The sequence below is a fragment of the Piliocolobus tephrosceles genome, chromosome 8 (assembly GCF_002776525.5).
Source record: "Piliocolobus tephrosceles isolate RC106 chromosome 8, ASM277652v3, whole genome shotgun sequence".
Classification (NCBI taxonomy): Eukaryota; Metazoa; Chordata; class Mammalia; order Primates; family Cercopithecidae; genus Piliocolobus; species Piliocolobus tephrosceles.
In genome coordinates, this window is record NC_045441.1 from 54,690,284 (window position 1) to 54,709,909 (window position 19,626).

General features: G+C 46.7%; 1 protein-coding gene across 6 annotated transcripts in view; it reads right to left on the reverse strand.

Annotated features, from left to right (window-relative positions):
* Positions 1-19,626, reverse strand: part of SNX10 (sorting nexin 10) — an 88,579-nt gene that overhangs the window by 62,212 nt on the left and 6,741 nt on the right. For 2 of the 6 annotated variants that reach the window (XM_023225924.2, XM_023225920.2), the window contains exon 1: positions 7,805-8,222. The exons of the other annotated variants lie outside the window; for them this stretch is intronic. The gene's annotated coding sequence lies outside the window, so the exon portion shown is untranslated. Of the gene's footprint in view, positions 1-7,804; positions 8,223-19,626 lie in introns of those variants that run through there. 6 annotated transcript variants of the gene reach the window in all.

Genomic DNA, 19,626 nt, shown 5'->3' on the forward strand with positions numbered 1-19,626 from the left:
AAGATTTCATGGACACTTATCACTTCCCCAATCAATACCCTTGTGTTTTCCTATGCCTGTCTTTACTTTAATCTCTGAATCCTGTCATCTTCTTCTTAAGCTGAGGAGGATGAATGTCGCCTCAGGACCCTGTGATGATTGTGTCAGCTGCACAAATTGTTTGCAGAGCATGTGTGTTTGAACAATATGAAATCTGGACATCTTGGAAAAAAAAAAGCAGGATAACAGCGATGTTCAGGGAACAAGGGAGGTAACTTTGAACTGGCCGCCAGTGAGCCGGACGGAACAGAGCCATATTTCTCCTCTTTCAAAAGCAAATAGGAGAACTATCGCTGAATTCTTTTTCTCAGCAAGGAACATCCCTGAGAAAGAGAATGCGCCCCTGAGGGCAGGCCTATGAACCGCTGGTCCCCTGTAGCGTTCCCAGGCTTATTAGGATAAGGGAAATTCCTGCCTAATAAATTTTGGTCAGACAGGTTGTCTGCTCTCAAACCCCGTTTCCTGGTAAGATGTTATCAATGCCAATATGAGCGGAAACTTCATTAGCAATTTTAATTTCGCCCCATCCTGTGGTCCTGTGATCTCGCCTTGCCTCCACTTGCTTTGTGATATTTTATTACCTTGTGAAGTACGTGATCTCTGTGACCTACACCTTATTTGTGCACTCCCTCCCCTTTTGAAAATTGCTAATAAAAACTTGCTGGTTTTACTGCTCGGAGAACATCACGGATCCTGCCATATGATATCTCCCCCGGACACCCAGCTTTAAATTTCTCTCTCTTGTACTCTTTCCATTTATTTCTCAAACCAGTTGAGACACCTAGGAAATAGAAAAGAACCCACGTTAACCATCAGAAGCAGGTTCTCCCGATACCAGTCATCTGTGAACGGTGAAAAGTTCTGTTCCATGGTCATGAATTACATCCTGGCTATAACGTGCTATGGGCCATAATGTACAGAAACTAAATTTAATTTTTTTGAAGTAACTTTTGTCTTCCGATATTGTGTAATTTATGGCCATAAAGTGCTATGGGCCATAATGTACAGAAACTAAATTTAATTTTTTTGAAGTAATTTTTGTCTTCTGATATTGTGTAATTTATAAAGCACTGTTCCATGACAGCTGATGAGGCAGGCAGTGCAAGACTCATTTGTCCCATTTACCAGAGAAGTTAAATCACTGCCCAAAGCCACAGAGCCTGGTGCGGACACAAATGCAATGCCAGCTGTTCTCTTATCCCCTCGACACTGCCTCTCTCAGCAAAAGGGCAACATACCTGTGTGTGAAAATCTTAAAGGATGTCTCCAAAGTCTTGTTCATACAATTTCAAAATAAAATAACTTTTCTATTCAAAAACAGTATTTATTTAAGTGGGCCACACAGTAATCCAATTAAACAGTGACTCAGCCTCAGAGGTCTGAGCCAATGTTCTCAACAATTGACAGAATTCCATGTTCCTATAGTGTGCCTCTATAACCCTTCAAAATTTAATTGAAAAGTAAGAGATGTAAATGTTCCCAGATGCCCAAGGATTCTGAGTGGGCTTTGAAGAGCTGTGTTTCTCAATTTGAAGAGATGGAAGGCAAGGTATGTCCAAATCACCATGGCCTCTTTTCAACCCCACACACCCTGACAATCCCCTCCTCCCAGTGCAACAGCCCCACACTAGAAGAGTATCTTACACCTTCTCAAGTATGCCAATGATAGAAAAAAATTTTAAGCCACTGGCCAGGTGCAGTGGCTCACACCTGTAATCCCAGCACTTTTTGGAGGCCGAGGTAGGAGAATCGCTTGAGCCCAGGGGTTCCAGACCAGCCTGGGCAATAAAACCCCGTCTCCACTAAAAATATAAAGATTAGCCAGGCGTAGTGGCGCATGCCCGTAGTCCCAGCTACTTGGGAGGCTGAGGCATGAGAATCCTTGAACCCGAGAGGCGGAGGTTGTACTGAGCCGAGATCGTGCCACTGCGTTCCAGTCTGGGCGATAGAACAAGACCCTGTCTCAAAAATAAAAATAAAAATAATTTAATTTAATTTAAAAATGTTAAACCATTGTTCCAGATAACAGGGTATGCACTTACACAATCCCTATAAGCCTCGCCCCTTTGGTTCCCTGGTCACCCCTCTCAGCCAAGCTCTTCTGTATACTCCAGCTATCTTTTCACAGTGACCACACTATTAACAGTTCCTCGGCTTGGTGGGACGCAGTGGCTCACGCCTGTAATCCCAGCACTTTGGGAGGCCAAGGTGGGCAGATCAGGAGGTCCAGAGATCGAGACCATCCTGGCTAACACGGTCAAACCCCGTCTCTACTAAAAATACAAAACAAAATTAGCCAGGCATGGTGGCAGGCACCTGTAGTCCCAGCTACTCGGGAGGCTGGGGCAGCAGAATGGCATGAACCTGGGAGGCGGAGCTTGCAGAGCCGAGATCGCTTTGAGACAGAGCGAGACTCCGTCTCAAAAAAAAAAAAAAAGTTCCTCGGCTTCCTCCCTCAGGCCCCTCGTGCTACTGTTCTCTCCACATTCTCCCCTTTCCACCTCCCCACCCCCAACTCACCAAGGTGGCTCCTTCCCAGCTTCAGATCTTGGTTTAAAGACCACCTCCCCAAAGAGGGTTCCCTGACCACCCACTAACGCAGACTCCCCCAGGAACTCTATCCTTTCATTTTCTCCTTGGACTTTGTCGCAGTCCATATTAATTTATTATCTATTAATCTATTTTCTTGAGGAGTATATGTCCTCTGTAAAGTCCCTTGAGGGCAGGGACCTTGTCCAAATTATTTATGCTTTATAACTTTAGCACTTAGCACAGTGCCTGGCATACTGTCAGTGCCCAGAAAATATGCAGTAAATTAAATTTGACTGAACGAGTTCCAGCTGACTTTCTCTACTTCTGCATCTCCATCAAGTTTCTAAGCAGCCCAACCACCTGGGAAGGGAAGATGGGTACAAGAACGACAGCCCCCGCCTCTCCCACCAGCCCACTTGTGAGCCCACTCATGGTTAATCATTCATCTTGTGAGGAAAGAAGGCGTTTAGCCACCAACAACGCAGAGTCAAATGGTCTCTGTTTTCTGTCTTTCCTCCTAAACTAACTCCACTGGACTGCGGAGGATGAGACTGGGGAATAATGTTAAAATTATGCCATTAAAAATGCAAAATAGCAGTAAGACCAAAAAAAATTGTTTACTATGTCCCAGACACCATGCAAAGCTTGCAACATGAATTACCTCATCTAATCCTGGTAAGGGCCCCAGAAGCCAGGTATCATCATTACTCCAATTTTGCAGACAAGGAAAAGGCACCTACGGCTGTGCAGCTGATCAAGTGAACAAGCCAGGATCTGGGTCCAGGCAGCCAGACTCAGAGGAGCCCTCACCCTCACTACAAGGTACCCCTACATCCAACAGGGCATCCAAACATCCCCCTTAGAAATAAATGACGTAGAAATAATAACTCAGTTGATGAACTGAGTTATTAACGGCTCAAATGCTTTAGGGATGAGGGCTGGGGGTAGATTTCTTCCCATACGTGAACCTGGGAGAAGCCAACAGTAGGATATCTGAAAAGACGTAATGCTTATCTTCCAAAAAGAGGTAATACTGAGAAAAGTGCAGTGCATTCACTCGGCGGACCTGGTTAGGGTCACTAGCTATGAAGGGCCACCTAAGACTAAGCAGAGGACAGTGGTAAGTCAGTCCAATACATAATCACTGAGAGCCGACTGAGTGAGTTCCAGGTTTGGTCCTGGTGAGGGATATTTTTTTGTTTTTGGATGATTAAGTAACACTCCTTGAATTCTAATACCTAAAGATGTCAAGACTCAGATATGAAACAGGCCACTTCTAATGCAATGCTCACTGTGATGTGCCAGAAGAAACTGCACTGGTAGCAGGGCTAACGGGAAGAATGGAGGGGGGAGGCTTCACGGAGAAGGCAGGGCTTGACTAGGTCTTGATGCTCACATTAGGACAAGCAGAGAAAACAGAACCAGCCTGCGGTGATTAAGAGGCAGTAATGAGTTTCGGAGAAGTGAGGGGCCCAGTCTCCCATGGAGGGCTGTGCTGGCAGAATATCACAAGGAGGTTTGTCTGAAGATCTGTCTGAGAAACTCAGACTCAAAGCATTTTTTTTTTAGCTCTCTTACTCAAAGACAATCAATCAATATAGAAGATTTCTGTGACCAAGTATGTGGGGACTTCTTCCCACCAACAGGCAAGCAATCAATTCTGCGGTAGACACCAGCTGGGTGTCCTCCAACCCAGTTCAATTCTGACCCTAACTACCTGGGGACATTATCAGATCCCAGAGGTTGAGGCTCAGACCCAAATGACTGCCCCTACTTAACGTGCCAATTTCAAGCCCCAGGCTATTTCACTTGTGCTTCTGACTCACTGGCTATAAACGGGAGATCCCACGACCTACTGCTTGGGTTTGATTAATTTGCTAGAGTGGCTCACAAAACTCATTACTGGTTTATTATAAAGGATAGTACAAAGGACACAGATGGAGACACACAGGACAAGGTATGGATATGGAGCTCCTATACCTCCCTGGGTGCACCACCCCCAAGGAACCTCCACGTGTTCAGCCTTCCAGAAGCCCTCCAAACCCTGTCCTCTCGGGCCTTTTACAGAGACTTCATTGAACGGGCATGACTGAAGCATGGGCAGCCATGCAGAAATGAGATTGGACAAAAAGAGCATGACCTATACTAACAGACTGAGTGGGGAACCCAGAAAGGCCTGTCTGTTCAGATTCTTCTAGGCCTCTTGATGCAACATTGCTTCCTGCAGGGTAAAGGGCAGGACTCCTCCTGAAAAGAGGGTCTTATGATCTACAATCACACAAGGTAAGTCTGATCATTTCTTTATGGAAGCACAGGGGAAGATTAGCCTTGGGGACAAAAAGGAGCAGGCTGAAGGGAGAACAGGAGAAGGTCAGCAAAAGGTCCTGTTTTCTGAGGCCTGCTTCTGAGGCCTAAAACACCCAAACACTGTAACAAGGGCTATGGGATTTATGGGCCAGGAACTGTGGGCAAAACCAACATATATATCACAATATCACAGGCTGTGATAAGCATTTTAGGATTGGGAAGTCCCTGAAGAACAAGAGGAGGAATTTGGACTTCTATCCTGTTCGAAGGCAGGGATGGAGTAAGTGGAAGCTTGACATGATGGCAGTGATTCATCTGGGATGGGTGGTGGAAGGATTGCCAGGGAGAGAAATTACAAGCCAAGAGCCTCATCAGGAGACTGATGGAATGCGCCAGCCAGAGGAAGAGCTCATGGACTCAGGCGGGCAGGAAAAATGGAGACGCACACTGAAAAACAACAAGAAGCAGAGCCGAGGTTTTCTGGGCAGTGAAGTAATTCGATGTGATACTACAATGGCAGATACATGGCATTGCACATTTGTCAAAACCCATAGAACATATACCACTAAGAATGAACCCTAAGGCAAACTACAGACGTCACTTTGGGTGACGATAATGTATCAGTGCAGGTTCATCAACTGTTACCAATGTACTCCCACAGTGCTGATGTTGATAGTGGGAGAGGTGAGTTATGGGGAGCAGGGAAGCTCTATACTTTCATTTTTGCTATGAATCTAAAACTGCTCTAAAAAAATAAAGACTATTAAAAAAAAAAAAAGAATGCCAGCCTGGGCAACATGGCAAAACCCCATTTCTGAAACAAACAAAAAAAAAAAATGCAAAAATTAGCTGGGTTTCATGGCACGCACCCATAGTCCCAGCTACTCAGGAGGCTGAGGTTGGAAGATGGCTTGAGCCTGGGAAGCGGAGGTTGCAGTAAGCCGAGATCACACCACTGCACTCCAGTCTGGGGGACAGAGTGAGATCCTGTCTCAAAAAATACAAATGAATGAATGAACAACAAGAAAAAACTTGGACACAGGGCATGATGGAGAAAAGGGAGTCAAGGATGACTCACAAGCCGGGTGACTGGAAGAAGACTGGTGTTCCCAGAATGGGGAAGTTGGAAAAGGGGAGCTGTTTTGAGAGGTAAGAAAGAAACTGAGTTCAACTAGAACATGTTAGGGTGTTGGGGACGTCCAGACGGGACAGTCTTTAGGCAGCTGGAGAGCAGCTTGCGGCTGAGATAAGGAAAGGATACAGGGATGCAGATGAGAGAAAAAAATTCAACGTTTAATATTCTGCTTTTAAACAGAAAGAGAAATTCTCTTTTCTAAAGGAAAAGCATTGCAACACACTGGAAATAACCGTCTTTCCTTCACGGTGCCTCTGTCATGAAGACCCACTGCTAAGGAGCAGTTTAGGGGGGAATGCCCCTCTAAAGTGAGCAGGAGGGGCACAGTGAGTGGTAAAAGTAAGTGTGAGACGTTTGACTCCAGACCACCTGGTTGTGAATTCACATTTTGCCCTTTGCCAAATTACTTCCTCTCTGTGCTTCAGTGTTCCCATCTGTAAGAAGAGATAACTGCCTGCTTCATGATCTACTGTAAAGATCAAATGAGCAAGCATGGAGACCTGTGCCTGGCTCCGACTCTGCCAGCTGTAGTCACTGTTCATTCTCAGACTTTCCTAGGACCCACAACATGAAAAATGCTGAGGTGCCTTCCTCATGATCACAGAGCATTTGTTCCTTTACAAAAATTTTCTGTCTGGGCACGGTGGCTCATGCCTGTAATCCCAGTGCTTCGGGAAGCTGAGGTTGGTGGATCGCTTGAGCCCAGGAGTTCGAGACCTGGGCAACATGACGAAACCCATCTCTACAAAAATACAAAAACATTAGCCAGGTGTGGTGGTACGTGCCTGTAGTCTCAGTCACTCAGGAGGCTGAGGTAGGAGGATCATCTGAGCTCAGAAAGCTGCAGTGAGCCATGATCTTATCACTATACTCCAGCCTGAGTGACAAAACAAGACCCTGTCTCAAAGAATAAATTCTCTTCAAGTATCTTTTTTCAGATGGGATAATAATATTTAGGGAGCAGAGTATTTTAAATCTAAATGCTCTGAAACTCAGTCACACTGTGGCCACTCCCTGCGAGAGTTGGATCATTTACCCATGGATGTCCAATGCCTGGCCTTGATCTAAGAAGCCTAAGATAAGTAATCCAAGAAAGTCCTTTTAAAAAGTTGGTGAGGCCAGGCGTGGTGGCTCACGCCTATAATCCTAGCACTTTGGGAGGCCGAGGCGGGCGGATCACGAGGTCAGGAGATCGAGATCATGACGGCTAACACAGTGAAACCCTGTCTCTACTGAAAAAAAAAAAATACAAAACTTAGCCGGGCGTGGTGGCGGGCGCCTGTAGTCCCGGCTACTCAGGAGGCTGAGGCAAGAGAATGGCGTGAACCCGGGAGGCAGAGCTTGCAGTGAGCTGACATCGCGCCACTGCACTACAGTCTGGGCGACAGAGCGAGACTCCGACTTAAAAAAAAAAAAAAAAAAGTGGGTGAAATGTGGCTGGGTACAGTGGGTCACATCTAAAATCCCAGCACTGTGGGAGGCCAAGGTGGGCGGATCGCTTCAGCCCAGGAGTTCGAGACCAGCCTGGCCAACCTGGCAAAACCCTGTCTCTACAAAAAAAAAATACAAAAAAATTAGCCAGGTGTGATGGCTCATGCCTGTAGTCCCAACTGCTCGGGAGGTTGAGGCATGAGAATCGTTTAACTCTGGGAGGCAGAGGTTGCAGTGACTCATGATTGCGCCACCGCACTCCAGCCTGGGCGACAGAGAGAGACAGTCTAAAATAAATACATAATTTAAAAAATAATAGAAGTGGGTGAAATGCCAAAGTTATTATTCTTAAACTCTTACCTGCTGGCAATAATGACTGTAATCCAAGGGCATTTGACGTGTGTTTGTCTACAGACTCAGTCTGGCAAAGTCCTCAAAATAGACGCCACCGTTTTTCAAAGTTTCCCAACCCCTAGCAAAGCGAGGTGACTAGAAAATCGCAGCATCCGGTCTGTGCCTGGTTGTAAATCTTTAAGCTGATTTCTCAGCATAGGAAGTTTCCTGTGTGTTTAGACAGAAAGAGCTCAGTTTCTTAGGGTCTGATCATCTGCAGACAAACTGATGAAGAGACTCCAAGTTGTTTGCTGTGAGAGTCCAGAACCCAGAGCTACAGCAACACTGGCTGCCCCCTAACCCAGACAGTGACCGTCGGGGTCAGCAGGAAGAGCACATCTTCTCCCCAGCTCTTCCAAATGCCACTCTACAGTAAGAGCTGCTACATCAGTGAGAAAGGGGAAGATAATTACAATGTGACAGAAAACTCTTTTGGGTGTGTTTGTATTTATAACCTCTAAGCAGTGCTGGTTCCCTACATACAAAGCTCCTTGTTCTGCCCTGTACTTTGACTTGGGTTTGTAAGTTGAAGAGAGGAACTAGGGAGTATCCATAGTTACAGAGGAAGAAGACTAGAGCTCATGGACAAGTGAGGGGGATGGAGTGAGGGGTAGGGATGAAAGGAGGAAAGAGGGACCCAGGAGACTATGCAAGGTCAGGAGCCCCACAGGGTGACTTCTCCACTAACCCAGTAAAGTACACTCAACTAACAAAACACATGGTAGTGGTGGTGGATTTCTCCATCCATGAGGGAAGGGGCTGAGTTTGTGTCGGGGCTAACACCAAGGTAAAAAAGAAAGCACAGGAGGCCTCCCCCATCCACCTCCCCAGGAATTGACAGAAAACGTGGGCAGGGCTTTGGATTTCCCTGGGCCATGGACTTGTGGGTTCTCACCAAGCTTAATCAGCTCTCTAAGGAACAGGAACTCAGCGCTAAAAGATGACAATGGGGTTAAAAGAGAATGTGTGATTCTTCCCCAAAAGTAATTAAACATAGTTTGATTGCACTATTTAGCATCAAACGCCACAGGAATGCACTGAAAAGCAAAGAATTAGGGAGTACCTATCCCCATTTGTGTTCACAGGCCTTACACAGCTCAAGTTCTTCCAGTGAAATGTGGTAAAGTGGGACTGAAACAAACAAGTGTAGTTGATAATTCTTGTATACCTCCCCAGACACACCCCCACTTCTTTCAAGGTTCCGGGACGGTCAAACTTGTGTGGTGTGATCCCACCCTGACCCTCTCCCATCTGCCCACACCCTGGCCCTGCCACCAGGCTCAGCCATTTCTATGGACGCATGGCAGGACTGGAGTGACATGTTCTGATGTACTTTAAAAGACTGCTCTGCCAATGGAAAATTGGACTGGAGGGGAGCAAAGTGGAACCAGAAAGACTCAATCAGAAGCTAATAGGAAAGTAACAATGGCATCCTGAGATTTGGGGCAAGGGGGTACTGAATTGGAGAATCAAGCAAGACCTTCAGAGGGCTCAGAAGTGGGCTGAAGATGACAAACGGCTCCTAGGTTTCTGGTCGTTTGACAAATGGAAGGCATAGGCCATTATTCAGATGGGGAAGGCTGGAGGAGGCAGTGTTGGGGTGAGTAGGAAAGCAGAGGAGGAATGACCCAAGGCTACAGAAGCCAAGTTTCCAAGCCCTAATCTGCAAGAGTGCACCACCACGTTCCCACATCTCGTTTTTGTATTCTCAATTCTGTGTTCCTTTTCTTACAAAGGACCCCAAACTATGTAAGTGTTAGGCCCTTACAAAACTGGGGAGAGGATCAAGTATTGGGCAAGTTAATTTGAGATGTCTGTGACAAACCCAAGAAGCCACAGTCAAATTCAATGTTAAATATCTAAACCTGGAGCTCTCAAGACAGCTAGATATCCACACCAGTGAACTGGTAATTTATCAACGACACTTAAAGTCATAGAATGAAACCAACTTGTCTTGAGTGTGTCATAGCCTCTGGATCACCCAGGAATAAGATACAAGTTCCGAGGTCTCATCCTAGAACTACTGAATTGGAATACTGAGACCCAGAAATCTGCCTTAACAAGTTTCCCAGATAATTCCTATACACAAAAATGTTGGAAAACCACAGATCTAGGGAGGAAACATAGAGAAAAGAAGAGGGCTCAAAACAGGCCCCAAGGAGTTGTCAATTGGAGGAATCAGAGAAAGCAGAGGAACAAGCAAGGGAATGGAGCAGAGTGGCCAGATGAGTAAAGTTGAGGAGTTCGGCATAATGAAGGCAAAAATGTACTAAGAGGGTCGGAGGAGCCTGAGAGACTGCATCAGAGGGCAGTGAGCCCTTGGATGGGAAGCCACGTGCAGGCAGGGCCAGGCAGGCCACACTGAACCATGCGCAGGTAGAGAAGCCCCAGCCAGAGAAACAGGGAGACGGAGTTAGAGGCCTTGGACCCTTGCGAGAGGAGTGAAGTGCAACTTCAGTTTTTGACTTTCCAGTTCCAAGCAAGGTGCCTTTGAGTTGTTTGTAGTATCCTTACATTAAGACCCCAACTCCCAATGCTAACATAGGAAAGTTTCTCTTCTTTAAAACCAGCAACAGCTGAAGTACAAAGGGATGAATCTGCAAGAATATTGTAAATCTTGAAAGAATCACGACAAAGTCTTTCAAAGACTTTAGGGGATCTGCCACCAACAGAGTTGAAGCTAAAGCATTCTAATTCTCAGTAGCTGATTTTAGCTGAGGAGGATTCTCAATCCATGTGTTACCTCTGATCTCCCTTCCTTTAGGGTCCTCTCTCTCTCTCTCTCATTTCTAAGACTATCAGAAACAGATTTTATTTTATTTTATTTTTTTGAGAAGGAGTCTCACCCTGTGCCCAGGCTGGAGTGCAGTGCGATTTCGGCTCACTGCAGCCTCTGTCTCCCTCCCGCCATGTTGGCCCTGCTGGTCTCAAATTCCTGGCCACAAGTGATCCACTCGCCTCGGCCTCCCAAAGTGATAGGATTACAGGCATGAGCCACCCTACCAGGCCAGAAATATATTTTGTCTAGAGATGGCAAAACTGGGGTTAGGACTCCAAGCCCAGCCTTTGTGGGTATGCAGCAAAAGTTGTCACAGGAACCAGGGAGCAGGGAGGAACAGAAACTGAGGGTGCACCCGGCAGAAAGCAGCTACTCTAGTGAAAGCAAAGGATAAGAGCGCACAACACACAAGATACGTAAGACATAACCCGAGGGTCCTGGGCTATACGTAGGCCAGGTTGAGGTGCACTGTGCTTAAGAGAGAAGCTGTACAAAAATGTGAAAGAGGAAGCTTGCTGCACACAGAGGAAGACCACGTGAATGGAAACACAGTGCTGAGGTGGGGTTGTCTTGGGGCTGCAGAGGTGGCCCCCATTGTCACTGCTGGTGCCAGGCTGGGTAGCGTCCATCTCCTGCCTGCAAAGGAGTTGGCTCTCAAGGTCCCATCAGGACAAGTGCCCTATAATGATGAGAGTTGTATAAGATTCTGGGCCCACACAGCTTGAGATGGGTCTTTCTGTTTCTCTGATACCCAGAGAACTCTGGCCACATGCTAAAGGGGCCTTTGCAGAATTAAGGAAGCATAAAAAGGTACAAAGAAGGAAAATGCACACCTGTGATGGAAAATGGGAAAGGAGGTTGGAAAAAAAAAAAGAGATGAAAATAACCACACCACTGGTACAAAGTTAAAATGCTCTGAGGTATTTTACAAAACCCTGGTTGTCTATGATATAAGTGAAAAAATGTATGACCCAGTCCCCAAGTTACAGTCTTTTATAATCTACATGGATATGTGTGAGCATCAGAAGTGGAAACCTCAGAGTCCTATGCCTAATGATGTACCTAGTATGACTTTTAAATTTTTCCCTTAATAAAAAAACTTTTAAATCAGAGAGAGTGCATCTTGGCTCTAAAAGCAAACCCAGGGGTGGGACTCTTAAAGTACTGAAAAAAAATGGATATGGGAACAGCTGTTGGTTCAAATCCTGTCTCCTCCACTTGTTCAAGTCATGAAACATCTCTGAATCGTCAAAAATGGCTGTAGCAACTCCTATATCACAGGATTAAATGACATAATGTAAACTGAAGTACCCAGGACAGTGTGTGGTACATGTGAGTATTGAATAGATGTTTCCATCTCTTTCCTAGAACATGCCATGCCAAATAAACACAGTATGTTCCTGGAAGCATGTCAGAAAGCCTTGTCACACTCCTTGGACACAGGACTTGTCCTGGGTGAAGTCTGTCTTTGGCCTTTGGTGCCCCCTTTGGTTCCCCCTCACCCTCTTTTTTGTTCTCCCATCCCCAGGAATCCAAAGCTTCTTAATGCACAGCACCTTGGAAGCTATTAGGAATTTATTAGGCATTTCCAGCCTGAATCTGAAAAGGGGCTCAAGACTTCCCTTTCATATCTTCCTAAGGGATTCAGACCACATGGGGAAAAGAAAAAAATCAAGGACGTAACATTTGTAGTTCATTGTAAATTCTGCCTTACCAGCCAGCTTTCTTGAGCACAAGAGAATATACACATTTAACTATACAAATGAGTAATATAATGTTTGGACGAACAGAGGCAAGATGGTGCACTTCCGGGTTCTTCTTCACCACCAACTCTTCCCGCCCACGCGAAAATGCAGCGGGCGCCCGGGAAGGTGCAGATCAACTGGGCAGGCGCCAGGTGACGTCAATCTGAAGAGACCAAGATTTACCTGGTCGCACCTGTGGAACGCCCCCCAACACGCCCTTGCCCTGCCTATTGCCCTCCCACTCCTAGAAAAGCTGCTCTCGGCCAGTGAGCCACACGGACTTCCCAGCCCCACTCCTGTCGGGATGTCGGGACTGCCGGAACTCTGTCCGAGAGCCCCACCAGGGGACTCTGCCGGCCTTCTTTGCCGGAGGCCGACAGACTTCCTCCCCACACCTTAGGTGACCAAAATAAACTTGCAGTTTTGCTCCTCCACTTGCCTACCCGCTGGTTCTTTTGCGCTCGCTGGGCTGGTCTTAGAAAAACAAATCAGTTGGTGCCGACGACCCGGGAGGAGACCCCTCCTCAGGCCTCTAGGGATTGAGGAACCTCCTCCTGCTTCCACACTGCAGATGGATCAGGACCTGAGACCCGCTTCCCTCACTCTCATGGCCTCTCTGGGGTAAGTGCCCTTATCTCCTCTTTACCTCCCTCAGCCAAAAATCCTGCGCAGGTCCGAGGCCCACTTTTGAGCCACCAAGTGGCTCGGGAGACCTGTTCAGGATGGAGACGTCCGCCTGAAAGCAATCTCCACTTTGGCTCCATGAGCCTCCAGTCTGTCTCTGCTGGTTCAAAAGGATGCTTTGAAGCCAGGCAGAAATCCACTTCCATTTCCATTGTGTCCATTGTGTAAGTAAACAGGAAACAAACGGGAAACCCCCCAGTCCAAATTTCCAAAGAGCACCCCCTTAAGGTGCCTCCTAGCCAATTTAAAAACCTTACAGCTTCAACAAGACCTTAGGAGGAAGCGGTTAATTTTCCTTTCCACTGTGGCGTGATCGACCTCAGCAATTTCTGCCAGCGGCTAGGCAAGTGGTCCGAAATTATTTACGTACAAGGCTTTTGGGCCTTAAGCTCTCGTCCCTATACTCCTCCTTCTCTCCACCCCCTCCCTTCCTGCCCAGACTCCTCCTCCTCCCCCCATCCAGATTCCTCCTTCCTCCTCCTTATCTACTAGTAATCCACTCGGTCCCATGCCTCCTTTGGAGCCCCCAACTGGCTGTCTTGAGTCCCCTATCTCTGCCCACACCCTCCTACAGTGTTAGCACCTTTGTGAGAGGTGGCTGGGGCGGAGGGGGTAGTCAGAGTACATGTCCCTTTTTCATTGGCCGATCTTTCCAAAATTGAGAAGCGTTTAGGTGATTTCTCAGCTAATCCTACCATATACATAAAGGAATTTAGATACCTTTGTCAGGCCTATGACTTAACTTGGCATGACCTCCAGGTTATCCTAACCTCTACCCTAAACTGACTGAGGTTCTAACCCAATATACCCGGTTAGATCCAGCCTCCCCCACAGGGGCCACCATTTTGGCGTCTTATTTCATTTCTCAATCAGCTCCTGACATTCGTAAAAAACTTCAAAAGGTAGAGGATGGTCCTCAGACACCAATACAAGACCTAGTTAAATTAGCCTTTAAGGTCTATAACTCCAGAGAGGAGACGGCAGGCTCGCCTTAATAGAAGGCCCAGCTCCTAGCAGCGGCTTTACAGCCCAGTCATAACCCCAGACCAGAGAGCACACACTCCCACAGACTCCAAGGCTGCAAAAGAAGCCTGCTATAAGTGCGGCAAGGCAGGACACTATGCCAACAGGTGTCCGCAAGGTCCCCGAGCCCCAACGCAGCCTTGCTATAAGTGCAAGGCATCAGGACATTGGGCCAGTGAATGTCCTAACCCTCGTCCACCAGCAACCCCCTGCCCTGCTTGCCAGCAGGGAGGACACTGGAAGTCTGATTGCCCCACCCTGAGAACAGGTGCTGCGTCTCCACGTGACCCCCTTTCCCAGGATCCTGGGAGCTCCTTCCAGCTCCTACATCTGGACGACGACGACAACTGAAGGTGCCGAGACTCGGGGACCCCCATCACCCTCGCCGAGCCGCGGGTAACTCTCCTGGTAGCGGGTAAGACAATTAATTTTTTCATCGACAGCGAGCCTACCTATTCTGTTTTGCCGTCCTTCTCTGGACCTAGCCTTCCATCCAATATCTCTGTAGTAGGAGTAGGCAGAAAGCCATCCACTCCACGAAAAACTCCACTCCTTAATTGCTGCCTGGCCAACAACTACTTTGCGCACTCGTTCCTCATTCCCAGCTAAAAAGGGCCCCTACCGAAAGCAATCAGTGGAAATCAGTTTGGCTTTCCCCCACTCGCCTCAAACTTACTAAATTTTCTTAACTATCTCATACTCCCCAACCTTGCCGGGACCATCCTTCTGGGTTTTGCCCATATTCCAACAAATGCTTCCATTCCTCATTCCTATACTAATACTGTGCCTTATTTTATTTTTCATCCATACGTCCAAATACCAACCATAGGCCCCGACCTTAACAACGCCCCTTAACAGCAGGAAGTAGCCAGACAGACCACGGCGCCGCTTTATCACTATTACCAATAAAAGGTTGGACTGTTTGGACCAATGGAGGCAAGATGGAAGATGGTGCACTTCCGGGTTCTTCTTCACCACCAACTCTTCCCGCGCACGCGAAAATGCAGCCGGCGCCCCGGACGGTGCAGATCAACTGGGCATGCGCCAGGTGACGTCAATCCTAAGAGACCAAGATTTACCTGGTCGCACCTGTGGAACACCCCCCGACACGCCCTTGCCCTGCCTATTGCCCTCCCACTCCTAGAAAAGCCGCTCTCAGCCAGCGAGCCACGCGGACTTCCCAGCCCCACTCCTGTCGGTATGTCAGGACTGCCAGAACTCCGTCCGAGAGCTTCACCAGGGGACTCTGTCGGCCTTCTTTGCCGGAGGCCAACAGACCTCCTCCCCACACCTTAAGTGACCAAAAATAAACTTGCAGTTTTGCTGTTACCCTTGCCTACTCGCTGGTTCTTTTGTGCCCGCTCGGCTGGTCTTAGAAAAACAAATCACATAAGATCTGGCCCTGTTAATGGCAGAAAGCCTGGTTAGACACACACTCTGTGTGTGGTTTTTGGGGGAATTTGGGAAGGGATAGTGATGCTGAGAAAACACCAATGAATACCAATAATGAAGTAACAGAACTACTTTTAAGGTATACCCAGGAAACACAACCAAAACTGCTAATTTTGTTTGTTTGTTTGTTTTTTATTGAAACAGAGTATCACTCTGTCACCCAGGCTGGAGTGCAGTGGTCCAATCTCGGCTCACTTGCACCTCCACCTCCCAGGCTCAAGTGATTCTCCCATCACAGCCTCCCGCGCAGCTGGGACTATAGGTGCTCGCCACCACACCTGGCTAATTTTTGTATTTTCAGTAGGACGGAGTTTCACCATGTTGGCCAGGCTGGTCTCGAATTCCTGAGCTCAAGTGATTCGCCCACCTTAGCCTCCCAAAGTGCTGAGATTACAGTGAGAGATACGGCACTCAGCCTAATTCTTTTAAAGTACTTAAAGACCATGAAATCCAGGGTAATGACCCTTCTGAATTAAGCAATACTCTTGCTGCATACAACTCCTGCCTTCAGAGATGGAGGCTGGGATAAACCTTTTAAAATAAGTAGCAGAAAAAGCAACTGGGAACACTCACCTGGAAATCCAGAGGACCAGGTCTTTCATTCTAGCAGAGACCACCCCCTCCCCAGGCAGTTTAGCTGGAAGGCTCTAGGCAGGAGGGCCCTGTTAATACTTCAAATCATTTTGTTATTTTTTCCCACAGGTTTTAAGTATTATTTTATTTCAGCATAACATACTCATTAGCTTTAAAAATAAAAGATGTAGGGCTAGATATGGTGGCTCATGCCTGTAATCCTAAGCCCTTTGGGAGCCAAGGCAGCAGAATCACTTGAGACCAGGAGTTTGAGACCAGCCTGGGCAATACAGCAAGACACAGTCTCTAATCTCCTGAGCCAAAAAAAAGTTTATTATTTTGGCACTTTTTTATTTTATTTGTATTTATTTATTTACTTTTTTGAAACAGACCCTCGCTCTGTTGCCCAGGCTGGAGTGCAGTGGCATAATCTCTGCTCACTGCAACCTCCGCCTCCCGGGTTTAAGCAATTCTCCTGCCTCAGCCTCCCCAGTGGCTGGGATTACAGGCACGCACCACTGTGCCCGGCTAATTTTTGCATTTTTAGTAAAGGTGGGGTTTCACCATGTTGGCCAGCCTGGTCTTGAACTCCTGACCTCAGGAGATTCACCCACCTCGGCCTCCCAAAGTGCTGGAATTACAGACGTGAGCCACCATGCCCAGCTTTTCCATTCTTTTTAAAAGTTTTTTTGAAAACAGAGACAAGGTCTCACTATGTTGCCTAGGCTGATCTCAAATTCCTGGGCTCAAGCAATCCTCCCACCTCAGCCTCCCAAAGGGCTGGGATTACAGGTGTGAGCCACTACACCCAGCCTGCACTTTTTATAAGTTTAAAATTATTTCAAAGTTTGGGCTAAAAAAATAGAAATACAGGCCATACACGGTGGCTCACACCTGTAATCCCAGCACTTTGGGAGGCCAAGGTGGCCAGATCACAAGGTCAGGAGTTCGAGACCAGCCTGGCCAATATGGGGAAACCCTGTCTCTACTAAAAATACAAAAACAATCTGGGTATGGTGGTGCGCACCTGTAATCCCAGCTACTGGGGAGGCTAAGGCAGAAGAACTGCTTGAACTCGGGAGGCCGAGGTTGCAGTGAGCTGGAAAAAAAAAAAAAAAAATTGCAGGCCAGGCGTGGTGGATCACGCCTGTAATCCCAGCACTTTGGGAGGCTAAGGCGGATGGATCACAAGTCAGGAGTTCAAGACCAGCCTGACCAACATGGTGAAACCCTGTCTCTACTAAAAATACAAAAATTAGCCAAGCATGGTGGCGCACGCCTGTAATTCCAGCTACTCAGGAGGGTGAGGCAGAAGAATCGCTTGAACCCGGGAGGCAGAAGTTGCAGTGAGCCAAGATCACACCACTGCACTCCAGCCTGGGCAACAGAGTGAGACTCCATCTCAAAAAAAAAAAAAAAAAAAAAATTGGAATATACTGTTGAAATCCTCCATAATGCCATTCCCTTTCCCTTTCTAATCTCACCCTCCACAGGTAATGACTGTCTACAATTAGGGGCATATCATCCTTCCAGATTTTTTTCAAAAAATGAGATTGTATTTCTCCCACTGTTCTTGTACTTTGCTTTCATTACTTAATATACAGTACAGGTTGAATTGTGTCCTGCCAAAATTCATATAGTAAAGCCCTAACCCCCAGTGTGTTGATATTTGGAAACACGGGCTCTGAGGGATCATTAGGTTTAGATGAGGTTAAAAGGGTGGGGCCCTCACAATGGCACTGGTGAGATACCAAGCAGAGACACCAAGAGGTTGTTCTCTTTCTCTCCTTTTCCACCATGTAAGGACACAGCAGGAAGGCAGCTGTCTACAAGCCAGGGAGAGAACTCTCACTAGGAACCAAATCAGACTGCATTTCCCAGCCTCCAAAACCCTAAGAAATAAAATTCTGTTGTTTAAGCCACCCAGTCTATGGCATTTTGTTATGGCAGCCCAAACTGACTAATATAATGCATAATGAACATTTTCCATTTTGGCTCATTCGGAGCAACTTCCTTTTTTCAAGTAAGCAAGTATTTCAGAGGGATAAGGTCCTAGAAGTGGAAGTACTAATCAAAAAGTATGCAAACTTTAAAATGTTATAAACACTGCTGACATGCCTTTCCAAGAGATGGTACCAATTTACACTCTCCGCCATATACAGTGACAATCTATTTTCCCACACCTTCATCAACACTGGATATTACAAACCTAAGCAAAAATGGTTTCATGGTTTTTAATCCACATGTACGATTATTAATGAGACTAAGCATTTTTACATATATATGTGAATTACCTATTAATAGCCTTTGCCCATATTCCTACTGGATTATTTTTCCTATTGATTTCTTTTTTTTTTTTTTTTTTTTTTTGAGACGGAGTCTCGCTCTGTTGCCCGGGCTGGAGTGCAATGGCCGGATCTCAGCTCATTGCAAGCTCCGCCTCCTGGGTTCACGCCATTCTCCTGCCTCAGCCTCCCGAGTAGCTGGGACTACAGGCGCCCGCCACCTCACCCGGCTAGTTTTTTGTATTCTTTAGTAGAGACGGGGTTTCACTGTATTAGCCAGGATGGTCTCGATTTCCTGACCTTGTGATTCGCCCGTCTCGGCCTCCCAAAGTGCTGGGATTACAGGCTTGAGCCACCGTGCCCGGCTTTCCTATTGATTTCTAAGAGTTCATGCCTGTTATAGATATTGCAACTATTTGCTTTACTCCTTTGTCATCTGCCTTTGTTTTTTTTTTGAGACTGAGTCTTACTCTGTCGCCCAAACTGGAGTGCAATGGCACGATCTCGGCTCACTGCAACCTCTACCTCCCAAGTTCAAGTGATTCTCCTGCCTCAGTAACTCACCGTGCCAGGCTAATTTTTGCATTTTTAGTAGAGATAGGGTTTCACCATGTTGGCTAGGCTGGTCTCAAACTCCTGACCTCAAGTGATCTGCCCTCCTCGGCCTCCCAAAGTGCTGGGATTACAGGCGTGAGCCACCGCGCCCAGCCCTGTCATCTGCCTTTTAACTTTGTTTATGGTATTAATATATTCTTCCTTTTTAAAAAATGTGTTACGTATATATCTATAATATATACGTAAAAAATGTGTTACGTATAATCTCCATAAATATATACTAAAGCATGTAAAGCAACATTTAGAGCCAGCTTTATGAAATAAGAGGTGACAGAGAGGTGGCAGAGGTGCAGCCATTATTTCTTGAAATTTTACATGTATTTCTAAAAATATTACTTACAACAAAGGAGAGAGAAAGAAAGTGGCAGGTATGGAAGGCCCCGAAAAATGTGTTTCCTGCAGAGGAAGAAAGATGTGAGGAAAGAATGAAGGAGGGTGACCTGGGGGGAATCCCACCTGCCAGTCTGCAGTGGGGAAGGACAGATTTGGGGTGCCTGAGCTGTGAAGATAGGAAATGTAGCCAAAGGTCATGTTCAAATAAACTACTAGACATGAACTATAATCTTTCATGAAATTAGGTCTATCGGCCGGGCGCGGTGGCTCAAGCCTGTAATCCCAGCACTTTGGGAGACC